This window comes from Leopardus geoffroyi, chromosome A3 (assembly GCF_018350155.1).
Source record: "Leopardus geoffroyi isolate Oge1 chromosome A3, O.geoffroyi_Oge1_pat1.0, whole genome shotgun sequence".
Taxonomy (NCBI): domain Eukaryota; kingdom Metazoa; phylum Chordata; class Mammalia; order Carnivora; family Felidae; genus Leopardus; species Leopardus geoffroyi.
Window position 1 is genome coordinate 107,073,073 of NC_059336.1, and position 17,899 is coordinate 107,090,971.

General features: G+C 35.7%; 1 pseudogene; it reads right to left on the minus strand.

Moving 5' to 3' along the window:
• The window catches only part of LOC123581422, a 168,705-nt pseudogene that overhangs the window by 121,538 nt on the left and 29,268 nt on the right, over nucleotides 1–17,899 (minus strand).

The following is a 17,899-nucleotide window of genomic DNA, read 5'->3' on the forward strand; positions in this document are numbered from 1 at the left end:
GGAGCCTGTTTCCGATTCTGTGTCTCCCTCTCTCTCTGCCCCTCCCCCGTTCATGCTCTGTCTCTCTCTGTCCCAAAAATAAATAAACGTTGAAAAAAAAAAAAAATTAAAGAGTTGGGAGAAAGAAAAATCCCTCTACATTTTTTCACTTTTTTTGCTTTCTCGGTCTTGACAGCCTATTGTCATCTAAAGGAATACAAACCAAATATTTCTAAAGAGAATATGCATTCACTAGATTGTTAATTATTTGTTTTTAATTTTTTATATTTATTTATTTTGAGAGGGGGGGGTAGGCACAGAAAAAGAGGGAGAGAGAGAATCCCAAGCAGGCTGTGTGTTGATAGCACAGAGCCTCACGGGGAGTTTGATCTCATGAACTGTGAGATCATGACTTTGGTGGAAATCAAGTCTGAGGACCGACTGAGCCGCCCAGGTGCCCTGATCCCAGCATTTAAGTAGCACATTGTGTTTGTGATCTAGAAGGAACCCATCTCAGTGGAGGCCAGCGGCAAGGACTTGTGTGGAAGCTATATTATCTGAAGGATTTTTGTTGACAACATTCTTAGGGGCTACAGAAGCTGGCAAATGCTCATCAGCATACAGCAACAAAAGAAATACTTCATCATACACCAAATATTGCAGCCTGCACTGAGGCTAAGCAGTCAGAAGCATGAATTCATTAGTCAGTGCCATAAAGCAAGAAGGGTCCCATCAATTTCCAGTTGGTTGTTAGAGATAGAGTTCCCTCCAAAAGAAAAAAGTAGGCCCCAGAAAGCCTTAGTGTATAGCTTTCAAGAAATCTATACCGCAAGTAATTACTATTGGGGAAAGCACAGTGCTCTATATTGTTTTCCAGTGTTACAATTTTGCAAATGGTTCTGCAATTTGATGTAGCATTGAGTTAAAAACATCACTCTAGGGTGCCTGGGTGGCTCAGTTGGTCGAGCATCTGACTTCAGCTCATGTTATGATCTCACAGTTTGTGGCTTCCAGCCCCACATCAGGCTTTGCACTGACAGCACAGAGCTGCCTTTGGATTCTCTGTCTCCCTCTTTCTCTGCCCCTCCCCCCCAAACATAAATAAACATTAAAAACATTCAAAAAGTAAGAGCACTGTTCTAAATATTCTGAAATGCTAAATTTTTCCAGGTGGCTTACTCTTTCTGAGACAACTAAAGCACTCAGCAGCATCCCGGCCTCTGTCAGCTCTCCTACCTTTGCTCCAAATACTGGGCTCAAGTAGAAACCAAACAAATCTATACTAGGACATTTGAGTTTTCTGAGATGTTGTCACCAAAGGGGGCACTTGAAGGGCTAAAATTTGGCCTGGTGGATCCATGTGTATGTCAATGATGACAAATAAACAGAAATGAATTTCTAAATCTCAAACAATGCAAATATAGGGGGCTCAGCCAATGGGAACATTTCTAGAATTCTTTGTTGAGATCAGTAATTCTGTGACATGTACTTGCTGGTCACATCAGGAATTAGATAAGAATATCACTTACATCTGAGGCGAGGTCCATCACATTTGTTAATTTTAGATGCTGGGAACATTCTTCATGAGAAGTAGCCACTATTAAAATTCAGACAATTCTTGCCACAGGTCAGAGGTAAAACAATACTATGTCTTTCATTTAAAAGAAGTTGTAAAACACTGGTTATGGCCATGCTTCTGAAACTTACAACATTCATCGACAAGTTAATGCTTTTATTTTTTTTTTTCAGAATAGCCACAGACCATTGGCTTTTGCTAATATTTTTAAAAGATGATAACAATATTTCTAAAAATAGTAAAGTTTATCACGTTGAAGAAAGAGATGAAATTACTATATCTTCACCAAGGAATCTGTGTCTAGCTTTTTAATAGATAATTTGAGGTATAGTTCACACTTCAGTTAACTTTTCTTCTTATACTTCACTTCTAAATTATAGTGTCCTAAACTAACAATGATAGATCATTATTGAGAAAAAACATCAAGGAAAAATTACAAGTTTGTTTTCCAGAAGTGAAAGACATAAGTTTTTGCATAGAAAGGACCAACCAAGGACTAGAACAATCAGGATAGTAAATGATAACACACACACACACACACACACACACACACACACACTCATTATATTTTTCAGTATCAGGAATAATGGAGCAATTGTCTGAAGGTTTTGAAAAAAATAGTACCAAATCTACAATATTATTCACAACAGAACTGTCCATTAAATATCAGGATGAAATGGACACTTTATGAGATTCACAGGTGTTTTTTTAATGTACCTTGCATGAACTCATTTTTAGCAGTCTATCAGAGGTTCTACTCCACTAAAACGATGAGGAAATGTCAAAAAAGGGAGAGTTGGGGTCCAAGAAATAGGAGATCCTGTGAAAGAGAGAAAAGAAAGGAATACTCATGGCAATAGTGAAGAGAAGTTCCAGAATGATAGTTCAGCATTGGGCCTAGAGAACATTTAGTACAGATTAGAAGATAGAAGACTCCAGAAAGTATGATTCTAATGTATTTTCTTGGTAACAGCTTTATTGATGTATAATTCACATACCATACAATTCACATTAAGCCCACTAAATATTAAACTCACTAGGGGTGCCTGGGTGGCTCAGTCGGTTAAGTGTCTGACTTCGGCTCAGGTCATGATCTCGCGGTTTGTGAGTTTGAGCCCCCATCAGGCTCTGTGCTAACAGCTCAGAGCCTGGAGCCTGCTTCAGATTCTGTGTCTCCTCCTGTCTCTGCCCCTCCCATACTCATGCTCTGTCTCTCAATAATAAATAAAGATTTAAAAAAAGAAAGAAAAAAATAAATAAACTCACTGGATTTGTTTGTATTCATAGATTTACGCAATCATCACCAGAATTAATTTTAGAACATTTCCAGCTCCCCGAAAAGAAACTCATCAGCTACCACCCCTCAATTTTTACACCCATCTTAATCCTAGGCAGCTAAGCATCTATTTTATGTCTCCACAGATGTGCCTATTCCAACCATTTTGTTTGTTTGTTTGTTTGTTTAGAACAAGTGGGGGAGAGGGGCAGAGGGAGAGAGAATCTTAAGCAGACTCCATGATGTGAGTTTCCATCCCACAACACTGGGATTGCTGGGATCCTGACCTGAGCTGAAACCAAGAGTTGGAAGCCCAACAGACTGAGCCACCCAGGCGTCCCTATTCCAAACATTTTAGATAAGCTAAATCATAAAATATGTTACCTTTTGTGGTTAGTGTCTTTTACTCAGCATGGTTTTAAGGTTAATCCATGCCATAGCATATATCATAATTTCATTTTTTTATGGCTGAAAAATATTCCATTGTATGGATATATACCACATTTTGTTTATATATTAGTCAGCTGATGGAAATTTAGATTGTTTCCAGCCTTTGGCTATTATTAATGCTGCTATAAACATTTCTGTACAGAATGTTATGTCCATATCTTTTCATTTCTCTTGGGTATAAACCTAGGGGTGGAACTGCTGGTCTCTATGACTAACTTTTTGGAAACTACAAGTCTACTTTCCAGTGTGCTTGTACCATTTTACATTCTCACAAGTAGTACATGAGGATTCCAATTTTCCCACATCCTCATCAACATTTGTTATTATCGTTTTTTTTTTTTTTTTTTTTTTATCGTAGCCATCCTAGAGAGTGTGAAGTGGTATCTTAGTGTGGTTTAAATTTGCACCTCCCTGCTGACTACTGATATTGAGCATCTTTTCATATATTTATGTCAGTTTATGTATCTTCTCTGGGAAACAGTCTAATCTTATCCTTCACCCATTAAAAAAATGTATTATTTGTCTTTTTGTATTAAGTTGTGTGAGATTTTATATTCTAGAAACAAGTCCTTTATCAGATATGTGATCTGCAAATATTTTCTCCCGTTCACTGGGGTGATTTTTTATCTTCTTGACAGTGTCCTTTTGAAGTACAAAACTTTTTAAGTTTAGTGAAGTCCCACTTACCTGTTTATCTTTCGTCACTTACATTTTTGGTGTCATATTTAAGAAATCATTGTCACATTTAAGGTCATGAAGACTTACCCCTGTTTTTATCTAAGAATTTTATAGTTTTATCTTTTATATGTAGGTTTTTGATCCAGTTTGAGTTCATTTTTTTATATTGTATTCTTATGCTTCTTAATATATTAAAACACAATTGGCTCACTGTCAAAGGGTTTGGAAATTAATTATTGATCTCTGCATAGGAAAGGAAGATAACCAAAAAGGAGAACATTATTCCTAGAATAGAAAAATAAATTCATTTGAAAGTTGCACAACAAGGAAGTTAATATACATTTTGGTTGTGAAATCTAGTTAGTTTTAATAATTTAAGCCCTGAATATTTAAACAAAAAGAATAAAATAACTATGTTAGGAAGCAGGGGAAGGAAAAAAAGTGAGGGTATTATAGAACAGCTAAATTCTCATCTTCTGATTAGGACAGTCTGGGTATAATACCTATAATTGGAAAAATAGTCAAGAAAAAGGATTATAAGCATGTTACTTACAGAATGAAAACCAATTCTATCTACCCAAAGGACTAAAGGTTATTACCTCATTGGGATCTGAATCTTGGTGGTGGTAAGGTAGTGTGACAGAAGACTTGTGTTTTGCACTGCAAATTCTGTTGTTTGATTTTTACTATGTATTGTTGAATTGAACACAACTTTTGTTGACTGAAAAATAAATTTAATGCAACAGTTTGACGGAGAAAACCTCAGTGTCAGTGTAGAGGCTTTCTTGGAAGTATCTTATAACATTGTGACGGAGAGTTCTGTGTATGTTTATATGAAATGTGCACCAAGATATAGTAGAGCAATTACTAAGAAAAGGTGATATCCGGTGAATAATTTCACATTTGAAAGCTGGAGAGCACAGTATTTTAATTTGGGAAGTAGTGTCAAATTGTTTCCAAGTCCATTCTTTTTTTGCCATTTGGCTTTGCAAAATATGTCAACTCTGATGCTACATTTACACGTGGGTTTTAAGTTTGCCCTGGATATGTTGTTGATTTCTTTCTCTGATGAACGAAGACAAAGATCAAATATTAAAAAGGAACCGAGTTCACAAACTTTGCTGTCTTCACTAGTATTTAATCATAAGAAGGCATAATGTTCCATCCTCAACATTTAAAATCTTGATATTTCAAACCTGAAGTAATAAGCTTGAGCTTTGCAAAATATATTGCAAAATATGTCAGGTCTTTGAAATGGTTTTCACAGACAGTGTCAGGGTTATGTAGATACGTTTTGATGCTGTCATCATTTCAAAGGGCAAAGGTAAATAAAGTCTCTTCCTTTTAGTGGCCAGCATAGAAATTTGTCTTGCATTCTGTATCTTACTGCTCCTGCAACAAATCAGCACAAATTTAGTGGCTTAAAAAAACACATATGTATTACCTTACAGTTCTGAGGTCAGAAGTCTGAAAAGAGTCTTATGGAACCAATATCCAAGTATCTTGACTGGAACACATTCCTTCTGAAAGTTCTAGAGGAGAATCCATTCCTTGCCATTTCCAGCTTCAAGAGTCTATCTGCCTTCCTTGGCTCATGGTGCCCTCCAGCAGTGTCATTCTCTGATCTCCGCTTTCATTGCCACTTCTCTTTCACCCTCGTCCCTCCTTCTTGTAAGGAACCTCATGATTTCATTGGACCCAGCTGGGTATTCTTTCTCCCTCAAGCTCCTTAACTCACATCTGCAAAATCCCTTTTGTCACGTAAGGAAACACACAAGTTCCAAGGATTAGGACATAAACATCTTGGGGGCCATTAGCGTCCACACATTCATTGTATGTTTCTTTGCCGAGAACACGGAATGCATATTTACACAGTGGCTCAACTTTGATCATGCTTACTATTTTCACTATTTTTAAGTTAATCATGGGCTACAAACTATTGTCTGTGAATAAAGCAATGTGTGAATTAGCATGTAAATTGTCACCTCTCTTAATTGTGTATAATTTCCCTGCCTTGCTGTGCATAATGGAATATAAATGAAGCTCCCAACGGTTTTTCCACTCCCATTAACTAAATGATATTCTTAGGTGGAATGAATATTTTTCTAATAGCAAGAATAAAGTGCCATTGAGTACTTTTATGCCATATATGTACCACACATATGTTATTGATTCAGGCTCTGTATATCAGTGGTTCATATAAATAGGAAACAAATTATCTGCTGGTATACAATATATGCTCTTTCACATAGCGTGCTATTGCCATTGATTTCATATAACTATACAAAAAGTCACTTGGGGGTGCCTGGGTGACTCAGTTGAGCATCTAACCCTTGATCTCAGGGTTGTGAGTTCAAGCCCCACATTGGGCTCTACACTGGGTGTGAAGCCTACTTAGGAAAATAAAAGTCACTTGATAGTGGAGTCATGTGATCCTCCTTTTCTTCTAAGCATAATATCTGTCCTTGTCTTTGCATCTAACTCTTAGGCTTCTCACTGTAGTGTGCCCATAGCTCTTTTTCTTTCCAAGCAAAGGTAAATTTGAATGCTCTCTCTGCAGTTGTAGCCACTTCTTATTAGCCTTCAGCAATCAAGTTAATACATTTTGTACTGGAAGGCATTGTTGTGTACTTCTAAAATAAAAATTCAATTGATTTACCAGAGAGGTCACCATATTTTGTTCAAACATGATGGCAATACATCATTGATTTCATGTAGTCTGTCTTTGATAATGTTTCATCAGAGGACCTTCACTTGGGACCAACATTGAATGCAAAGCCAGTACAGTACAGCTCAGCTTCCACTATTTTTCAGGTACTTCCTATTTAATCTTGGTATTTTTATGACCTTGGTCCTAAATCACTCCACTGCCAGATTTGCTTATTTCCCCAAGTACAGATCTAAATTATGTATTCGTCTAATGCTTGTGCTTACTCTTTAACTACATGTTATCATTTCAAGTTGACCTTCTAAATCACAACTATCATCAGTATTTTACATATCACTCTTAACAGCTTTCTCCATATGTGTAATTGAGGGATATTGTAAACTACAGAAATAACAATGAAAAAAGTAAGTTAGACAGATCTAAATAAAAACATGCAAAAGAAATAAAACTAGGTGCATCAAGATAATGTCTACCCTATAAATTAAATGTTACTAGAAGATGAATTAGCCTATGAAACTCCAGAAATAGATGAGCAATTTTAAGAATGCGAAGGCTATTAAGAATCTTCTGAAGATAATGTTAATTTACAGTTCAAATTTGAAAAATGGTCATAAATATAACTCTTCTGCAAGGCTGCTGAGTGCCAAGAATCACAGGATAGACTGATGGAATCATTGTAGCCCAATGTCCTCTTTGACAATGGTTGGATGGTAGAATTCCTCTATCAGTGTTTCAATTTTCATAGTAAATACAGTGGCCAAGATGGAGCCTATGAAATCATACAAAAGTTCTTAGGTATCTCACAATTTGAAATCCCTCAAGTACTCCCTTGATGCTGGCAAATATTAGTGGTCAGCCCTTTAAATCAGGGACTTTACAGGTCTCTCTGTGTATATTTGCTAAAAATACATGGGTATTAGTCAAAAATGCTTTATTCATAGACTATTTAAAACAATTTAGTAGGCTCCCAGAAGCTATTTTCTATTTGACTTCCAACTAATTAGAATATAAAGCATTTTCCAGAATATATTTTATTTTATTTTTATTTTTTATCTAAATTCCAGTTAGCTAACGTATGGTGTAATATTAGTTTCAAGTGTACAATCTGGTGATTCAGCATGTCCTTACAACACCTGGTGCTCATTACAACAAGTGCACTCTAATTCCCATCACCTATTTCACCCATCCCCCCACCCAGTGCTCTGGTAAACATCAGTTTGTTCTCTATAGTTAAGAGTCTGTTTCTCGGTTTGCCTCTCTTTCTTTCTTTCCCTATGCTCTTTTGTTTCATTTCGTAAATTCCACATATTTGTCGTTCTCTGACTGACTTATTTCACTCAGCATTATATTTCACTTAGCGTAAAAATACCAAGGTTTCATTCATTTTTTATGACTAATATTCCATTGTGTGTGCATATATACACGTATATATACGTGTATATATATCACCTCTTCTCTACCCATTCATCAGTTGACGAACACTTGGGCTGTTTCCATAGTTTGGCTATTGTAGATAATGCTGCTATAAACATCAGAGTGCATGTATCCCTTTGAATTAGTACTTTTGTTTTCTCTAGGTAAATACCTAGTAGTGCAATTGCTAGAACTTTGGGTAGTTCTAGTTTTAAATTTTTGAGGAACCTTCATACTGTTCTCCAGAGTGGCTCTACCAGTTTGCATTCCTGCCAACAGTGCAGGTGGGTTCCCTTTTCTCCACATCCTCACCAACACCTGTTCTTTCTTGTGTTGTTGATTTTAGCCATCTGACAAGTGTGATGTGCTATTTTCATTGCAATTTTGATTTGTATTTCCCTGATGATCAGTGATGTTGAGCATCTTTTTTTCATGTGTCTGTTGACCATCTATGTGTCTTCTTTGGAAAAATGTCTATGACTTCTGCCCATTTTTAATTGGATTATTCATTTTAAGGTGTTGAGTTTTAGAATTTCTTTATATATTTTGGATACTAACCCTTGCAAATATCTTCTCCCATTCTCTAGACTGCCTTTTAGTTTTGTTGACTGTTTCCTTTGCTGTGCAGAAGCTTTTTATTTTGATGACGTCCCAATAGTTTAGTTTTGCTTTTGTTTCCCTTGCCTCAGGAGACAAGAAATAAGTTGCTCTGGCTGAGGTCAAAAAGGTTACTGCTTCTGTTCTCTAGGATTTTGATGGTTTTCTGTCTCACATTTAGAGCTTTCATCCATTTTGAATTTATTTTTATGTTGGTATAATAAAGTGGTCCAGGTTCATTCTTCTGCATGTTGTTGTCCAGACTTATCAGTACCATTTGTTGAAGAGACATTTTTTTTTCCTATTGGGTATTCTTTGCTGCTTTGTCAAAGATTAATTGACCATATAGTTGTGGGCACCTTTCTGGGTTTTCTATTCTGTTCTATTGATCTTTGTGTCTATTTTTGTGCAGTACCATACTGTTTTTTAATCACCTATACCTTTGTAATATAACTTGAAGTCCAGAATTGTGATGCTTCCAGCTTTGCTTTGCTTTTCCAAGGTTGTTTTGGATATTTGGGTACTTTTGTAGTTTCATACAGATTTTAGAATTGTTTGTTCTAGCTCTGTGAAAAATTCTGGTGGTATTTTGATTGGGATTAAGTGTGTAGATTGCTTTGGGTAATATAGACATTTTAACAATATTTGTTCTTCCAGTCCATGAGCATGGAATGTTCCATTTCTTTGTGTCATCTTCAATTTTTTCATCGCAGCTTTATAGTTTTCAGGGTACAGATCTTTTAACTCTTGTTAGGTTTATTCCTAGGTATCTGATGGCTTTTGGTGCAATTGTAAATGGGATTTATTCCTTAATTTCTCTTTCTGCTGCTTCATTATTGGTGTATAGAAATGCAACTGATTTCTGGGCATTGATTTTGTATCCTGCAACTTTACTTAATTCATGTAACAGTTCTAGCAATTTTTCGGTGGAATCTTTCAGGTTTTAATATAGGGTATCATGTCCTCTGCAAACAGTGAACATTTTACTTCTTCTTTTCCAGTCTGGATGCCTTTTATTTCTTTTTGTTTAGACTTCCACTACTGTGTTAAATGACACTGGTGAAGGTGAACAGCCTTGTCTTTTTCCTGATCATAGAACAAAAGGTTTCAGTTTTTCCCACTGAGGATGATATTAGCTTTTCATAAATGGCCTTTATTATATTGAGGCATGTTCTCTCTAAACCTACTTTGTTGAGGGTTTTATCATGAATGGATATTGTAGTTATCAAATGCTTTTTCTGCATCTATTGAAAGAATCATATGGGTCTTATCCTTTCTTTTATTAATATGGTATATCACATTAAGTGACTTGTGAATATTGAACCACCCTTGTAACTCAGGAGTAAATCCCACTTGATCATGGTGAATGATTTTTTAATGTATTGTTGAATTTTGTTTGCTGGTATTTAATTGAGAAATTTTGCATCCATGTTCATTAGGGATATTGGCCTGTAGTTCTCTTTTTTAGTAGAGTCTTTACCTGGTTTGGGTATCAGGGTAATTCTGACCTCATAGAATTAATTTAGATGTTTCCCTTTCTTTTCCATTCTTTGGAATAGTTTGAGGAAAATAAGTATTAATCTGTTAATGTTTGGTAGAATTCGCGTTTAAAGGCATCTGGCCCTGGACTTTTGTTTGTTGGGAGTTTTGTGATTACTGATTCAATTTCTTTACTGGTTATCAGTCTGTTCAAGTTTTCTATTTCTTCCTGTTTCAGTTTTGGTAGTTTATATGTTTCTAGGGGCATATCCATTTCTTCTTGGTTGTTTAATTTGTTGCCATATAGTTTTTCATAATATTCTCTTATACTGTTTGTATTTCTGTGGTGTTGGTTGTTATTTGTCCTCTCTAGTTTATGATTTTACTTATTTGGGTCCATTCTCTTTTCTTTTTAATAAGACTGGCCAGAGGTTTTATCAATTTTATTAATTTTTTCAAAGAATCAGCTCCTGGTTTCATTGATTTGTTCTATTGTTTTTGTTTTGTTTTGCATTTCAGTCTCAATATCGCTTATTTCTGCTCTAATCCTCATTATTTCCTTTTTTTCTGCTGGCTTTATTCTTTTTTGTCCCTTTTCTAGCTCTTTTGGTGTGAGTTTGGATTGTGTATTTGAGATTTTTCTTGCTTCATAAGGTAGGCATGTATTGCTGTATTCTTTACTCTTAGGACCACTTTTGCTGCATCCCAAAGGTTTTGGATCACTGTGTTCTCATTTTCATTTGTTCCCATATATTTTATTTCTTTTTTGATTTTCTGGTTGACCTATTCATTGTTTAGTGGCATTTGCTTAACCTCCATGTATTTGTGGTCTTTCCAATATTTTTCTTATGGTTGACTCTCAAGTTTCATAGTGTTATGATCAGAAAAGATGCATGGTACAATCTGAGTCTTTTTGTATTTGTGCATCCTGATTTGTGACCTAATGTGTGATCTATTCTGTAGAATGTCCCACGTGCGCTTGAAAAGAATGTATATTCTAAGGTGCCTGGCTGGCTCAATCAGTTAAGTGTCTGACTCTTGATTTTGGCTCAGGTCATGATCTCATGGTTCAAGGGATCAAATCCTGCATTGGGCTCCATGCTGACAGCACAGAGCCTGATTGGGATTCTGTGTCTCCCTCTCTCTCTCTCTACCTCTCCCCCATCTCAAATAAATAAAATTTAAAAATAAAGTAATAATAATAAAAAAAGAATGGGTGTTTTACTGTTTGGGGATGGAATGTTCTGAATATATGTGTTAAGTCCATTGAGTCCAGTGTGTCATTCAAAGCCATTGTTTCCTTATTGATTTTCTGTTTAGATGATCTGCCCATTGATGTAAGTTGGATGTTAAAGCCTCCTACTATTACTGTATTATTATCAATGAGTTCCTTTATGTTTGTTGTTGATTGTTTTATATATGTGAGTGCTACCACGTTTGGAACATAAATATTTACAATTGTTAGATCTTCTTGTTGGATAGACCCCTTTATTATGATATAGTGCTCTTCTTTATCTCTTGTTGCAGTTTTTGTTTTAAATTCTAGTTTGTCTAGTATAATATTGCTATCTGGCTTTCTTTTGACATCCATTTGCATGATACATGTTTCTTCATTCCCTCACTCTTTATCTGAAAGTGTCTTTAGGTCTAAAATGAGTCTCTTATAGGCAGCATATAGATGGGTCTTGTTTGTTTTTTGTTTTGTTTTGTTTTCATCTATTCTGATACCCTACGTCTTTTGATTGTAGCATTTAGGCCATTTACATTCAGAGTAATTGTTGATAAGTATGTATTTATTGCCATTTTATTCCTTGTTTTGTTGTTGTTTCTGGAGATTTTCTCTGATTCTTTCTTGTCTTTGTCACTTTTGGCCTTTCCTTCACTCAAAGAGTCCCTGTTAATATTCTCGCATGGCTGGTTTAGTGGTCACAAAGTTCTCTAGTTTAATTTCTGATGAGAACACTTAGGTTTTGTACATTTTGCTTAGGACAAGTCCATATTTTATTATTAGATTATCTATTGCTATCTTTCAAGCTACTAGTGTTTTTAGTACTGGAAATTTCAAGTTGCAGTTTTCGGAAATTATCATGTAAGCTGTTTAACTCTTAGTTGGTATTTGTAGGAAGCTTTAATTTCTTGGGCTAGGAAAACCAGAGTTGTTTTAACCAAGGATACACAAAGGTTTAGGTATCAGCATTAACTCCCTAAGGTCCATTTAGTAGGTGTGTAATGAGTTTCACAAACTGAGATGAACCTCTTTAATGATAGGGCAGCAGAGAAGCAGCACTCTAGAATGCTGTCATGAGTGACTTTGTGCTCCTAGCTAGCTTGAGATGAATTTCACCATGGAACTACTCACATGTTTTAAAATTGGAGACCCATTGAAGGGCCATGGCCATGCAAACAACAATTCAATGCTATAGTCAGGGAAATGGCAAACATTTTGTTGTTGGAATTGCTAAGAAAGACTTTGTGTAGATGATACAACCTGAGAACAACTTCAAGGAATGTTAGCAAGGAGACCTTTACATAATCACCCATGGTATCTTCCCTTTCTTCTACAAGATCCAGCAGGTAGTTCTGCATTTAATAAAATAAATCCTGAGAAACCGCAAGACAGTTATAGAATAAAATATTTACTTGTTATATATAACCTCCACCTTTATTAATTTTAACAGCCTTTATATGAATGGATAAAGAAGATGTGATATATGTATACAATGAAGTATTGCTCAGCAATCAAAAAGAATGAAATCTTGCCTTTTGCAACTATGTGGTTGGAACTAGAGGGTATTATGCTAAACGAAATTAGTCAGAGAAAGACAAATATCATATGACTTTACTCATATGAGGAATTTAAGATACAAAACAGATGAACGTAAGAGAAAGGAAGCAAAAATATTATAAAAACATGGAGGGGGACAAAACATAAGAGACTCTTAAATACAGAGAACAAACAGGGTTCCTAGAGGGGTTGCAGGTAGAGGGATGGGCTAAATGATAAGGGGCATTAAGAAGGACACTTGTTGGAATAAGCACTGGGTGTTATAGACAGAGGATGAATCACTGGAATCTACTCCTGAAATCGTTATTGCACTATATGCTAACTCACTTGGATGTAAATTAAAAAAAAAAAAGGCTTTATCAAATTTACCCTCAGATAATCAAAGCTATGACAGATGGACTCTAGCTATATTCTTAACTCAAATCTTGAGTAAAAGCTCATTTTGTCTTCCCAATCCAAATTAGAAACACTCTGAGTCTTGTTATGATCTACCTTACCTCTCTTCTGTAATCTAGTCCCTCATATTAGATACTATAAGTCATCACCTTCAGGAGAATGTTATACTGATTACAGCCCATGTCCTTAACTGTCTTTCTTAGCTGCTAAATGACACATGAATTCAAGGAAAGTGTACTTGTCCTTCCATGCAACTGAGATTGGGATCTTAAGTAAAATGAATTTTTTTTAAGTGGAAGGAGTTTAAAGAAGGAGGCTGAGTTACTGGCTTTATACTTTGCTCTTTGATATATCTATCCTTACCCTGAAAATAAATAACGTTAAACATTCAGTTCCTGTCCTCTATCATTTTCAAGTGTATTCCTGCTTCCCTGCCTCCACTCTTAATATTTCCTGTACCCTTCCTAGTCTTTTCTTTGGTTCTTGAATATTCTTTATATTTTGAGACTCATATCAAGTACCAAATCCTCTTTAAATATCCCACACCATTTTGCCCTGCACTAGTCTCCACATGTTGATCATCCCTAAACACTTCTATACCCTGGGCCATTATGCTCTCTATCATTGTAACTTATATATGCTGAGGTCTCTAATTCTTCTCTGCTAGGTAAAAATTGTCTTTGAAATCACATGAGCTCCTTCACTTCAAAGAAATATATGTTAGGTGTTTTATTTGTTTATTTGTTTTATTTCATGGTACTTCATTCAGAAAAGGATACGTAGTATTCAAATACATAGAATCTTGTAACTTTGGGGCTAGAATTGGCTAAAAAGTTATACACCCCAATACATATATTTATTTATATATTATATGCCTGCATGCTACGCTAATATTTTGTGTGCATTATGACATGCAAAAAGAGTGAAATCTTACTAATGATATTCAGTATAAATGGAAGTTCTAATATTTTATTCCCAAACACGTCTACATCACCCTGAGCACTGACTTTAGAAATCACTGATTTACAACAGGTCTTTTCAAAACATGCTCTGGGGCGCCTGGGTGGCGCAGTCGGTTAAGCGTCCGACTTCAGCCAGGTCACGATCTCGCGGTCCGTGAGCCGTGAGTTCGAGCCCCACATCGAGCCGTGAGTTCGAGCCTTGTTTCCGATTCTGTGTCTCCCTCTCTCTCTGCCCCTCCCCTGTTCATGCTCTGTCTCTCTCTGTCCCAAAAATAAATAAACGTTGAAAAAAAAATTTTTTTTAAAAATAAAAAAAAAACATGCTCTGATGAACTTAAGGTTTCTACAGAGATGCCTTGGAAGCTATTGCAGTGTGTAAAAGGGAACTGAAGGGAGGTCTCTGATGTTTTCCACCTGTTGCCCACATCGCTTCAATCAAGTAACTTTATTATTTACTTTTTTCCATACTAGGGATTTATGAAATATTGTTTTATTGCAAAATCATGTGTTTTAAAATCATGATGTGGATAATTATTTCATTTAAAAATGAATAACACGGACATAGAAGGATTTATCAAGGTGACACCAATTAAAGCTTAATAAACTCTTGTTTTTTTGCAGTAGAGCCTATCATATTCCATTTATGCTGGAAATATTTTCTAAGGCTTCTTATGTATCAACACGAAGACTCCTATCTGTTGAATTTTGCACTATATCTCTTTCACTAGACATAAGGAAAAATGGTAATGGTTACATAATGTGTTTAGAAACTTACTTTGGGATTTCAAAGTAGATTAATGGGGGGGGGGAAGTAACTTATATTCAAGGAATGATTTGCCAAACAAAATACTCAGAAATCTTAACGAAAGATTCAACAAATCTGAATATAAGAGAATTTAAAATATCAACACAAAAAACATTATAAACAAAGTCAAAAAATAAGCAAGGGTTAGAAAGTTTTGAACAAAGATTTATTCATAACAGGTAAAGGCCTCCTACTTTAACATGTAAAGGTCTCCTGTAAATTAATGCAAATATGAAAAACGGGCCGACAAAGAGGCAAAGGAGATGAATATTCATTTCACAGAAGAATAAAGGCAATTAGTATGTAATGTATTGACATAATCAAATGCAATTTAAATAAAAATATACATTGTTCGCTCAAGTGGATACAATTTAAAATATTATGATTTAGAAAAGTATTGGAACACTAGCATAGACATCAGCATATTCCTACACTAATATTGAAATTATAACTTGAGAGAACTTTAAGAAGACAATTTGTAAGTGTCAGTCAAAAATTAAAGTACTCATATTCTTTTACCCAATACTTTTACTTCTACTAATGTACCTGCAGAAAACTACACATTTGCACAAAGTTATTATTAAGCACTCTATCCGTGAAAGACTGGGGGAAATGTGCACATACAGAGAAACAAATGAATATATTACAATGCATCAATTTTATGGACTATTATAACAATTAAAAATAAATAACATGTCTTCATGTTCTAAAAAATGAAGAAAAATAATTATCCGGTGAATAAAATCAACACACAATAATTCATGTGGTAGGATCTCACTCATATACTCCTCTACAATGAAACATTAACATAATACAAGATTTCATTTTTGTGAATAAGAATGTGTCTGTGTGGGTATGAGCACACGCACCACAGTTTAGTGACAGTGACCTGTAGAGTGGGAAGTGGAATGCTTTGGTTGATTTCTGGAGTGTTCAGAATGATTTGATAGTTATCTAGTTGTGTTCAAGGGATGAGACTAGCCTGGGATCCCTCCTACTACATCGCCATCCTGGCTCCCTGAACCATGGAATGCTTTGTAACAAAGAGAAACTCTCACTTTTTGTTCCATTTTTTTTTTCTTTTTGTTTGAACAGGTACAAAAAGCTGCTTTCTTTCTGTAATGTAAACATCTAATACACACTCAAGTATACACATACAAATCCATATTCTCTGTTGCACACACACATAAACATATGAACACAAAAACATAATCTTATACCTAAAGATCAAGTAAAGTGTAAAGATAATAAAATGGTTGGTTTGGAGTAAAAAACCAATTATTAACTTCCAGTATTCATAATTGTAGTCGTGGAATAAAAGGTCTTTGAAACTTGCCTTCCCTTGACAAAATCTTCCCTGACCCATCAATTCTTCATGGCATACACAATCACACAAATGGTTGCGAAAGAGAGGTGGAAATGAAATGAAATGAGTACTTGTTATGCATCAAACAATATGCCAAATATTTTACCAGTGGAATCTCATTTAATTTTCATCCATCCTAGTGAGGCAACTTACTAGTTTAATTTTTAGATGAGACATTTGAGACTCAACAGACTAAGTAACTTGCTCACGGTTACCAGCAAGTAAATCCTGAAACCAGAATTCTAGAGGAGTCTTATTCTAAAACCAGCCTCATTAGTCAAGGTCTCAGCAGGAATGGCACGATTGAATTGGATAATTCTGAGGAAGAGTTTAGAGAAGAGCACATTTAGAAAAACGGACATGATCTAGGAAGCCACAAAGCACAGTGCCTTTGCAAGGACTGGCAATCCCTAAACCTGAAAGGCCAGAGAACAGGACTGGTGATGGGAATCTGGAAGACAGAGTGTCTTCAGAGAGGCTATTAATGGGACCTGTTACCTTCCCTTTAAGGGATTACCTCTCTCAGGAAATTCTAATCACCTGGAGAAACACCATGTCAATGTGTTCAGAGATTCCTTTTGCAATCCGGTCTGACTTGCCAGAGCCTTATTTTAGGACATCTCAATGAATGAGGAATAAAAGGTCTCAAGTTACCATTCTAGGTTCCATAGCTTATTGGCAAGTGTCACTCTGTGAAGGTTTCATTCCTTCGTACAAGATATGGCAGTATTCTTTTGAAACCATTTCCTTTTATGAATCTCCATAGTGATCTTGTGAATGGTGTGGCCTATTCACCAGAACCATCCAGTAATTGGATAAGCCCAGAATTTGTTCTGTCTCTTGCTTGTTTCTGCTGCTTGACTGAAAACCATTCACTGTTCATTAGGATCTATTCAGGAGGGGAAGCCCAGAAGAGAGATAATTAGAAACTCAATGACTGATTTGACTCTTATTGTGAGGAAATACACAGGAACTTAAGAAAAGGAACCTAAAAAAGTAGAAAAATAAATTATTTAAAATTGCTATGGCACCATATGAACAAAGAGTAAATTGAGTATTGGGATACGTAGAGGCCATTCGTGGGGGGTAAGAATCCTACACTGGAAGACAGAGTTTATGAGATAAGACAATGCTTTATTTAATGAGAGATTATGTAATTGAAATGACGGTGACTTATATTTAAAATTTGTGTGCATAAATGGAAAATGAAGGGAATGAATTTGAGGTTCTACTTTGGGTAAATAAAGGAAAAGTAAAGTACAGAAGTCTGAAGTTTGAAAAAAAACATTTTGAGAAAACGTTTGAAAAATCAAGCATTGGGGTGGCTGGAAGGCTCAGTCAGTTAAGTGTCTGATGTCGGCCCAGGTCATGACCTCGGGGTTCATGAGTTCAAGCCCTGTGTGTGGCTCTGTGCTGACATCTCAGAGCCTGGAGCCTGCTTCAGATTCTGTGTCTCCCTCTCTCTCTGC